A 207-nucleotide genomic window follows, 5' to 3' on the forward strand; every position below is an offset into this window, starting at 1 on the left:
TGACCTAGAATAAAAGGAAAAAAAGGCAAACAGGAGAAATTCCTTCCCAGTGAAAATACGAAGCGGCCATTGTTCTATGGCTTTATCGTCGGTTTCATTACGTCATTATTGTTATCTGTATTTCTGTCTCAATCTTAAGCTGCCTTTTTGAATTTCTTTTGTCTCTTTTTCTTTTTTTCTTATAGAGAGTTTAATTTTTAGCATTAG

Source organism: Penaeus monodon, chromosome 25 (genome assembly GCF_015228065.2).
Source record: "Penaeus monodon isolate SGIC_2016 chromosome 25, NSTDA_Pmon_1, whole genome shotgun sequence".
NCBI classification, from domain to species: domain Eukaryota; kingdom Metazoa; phylum Arthropoda; class Malacostraca; order Decapoda; family Penaeidae; genus Penaeus; species Penaeus monodon.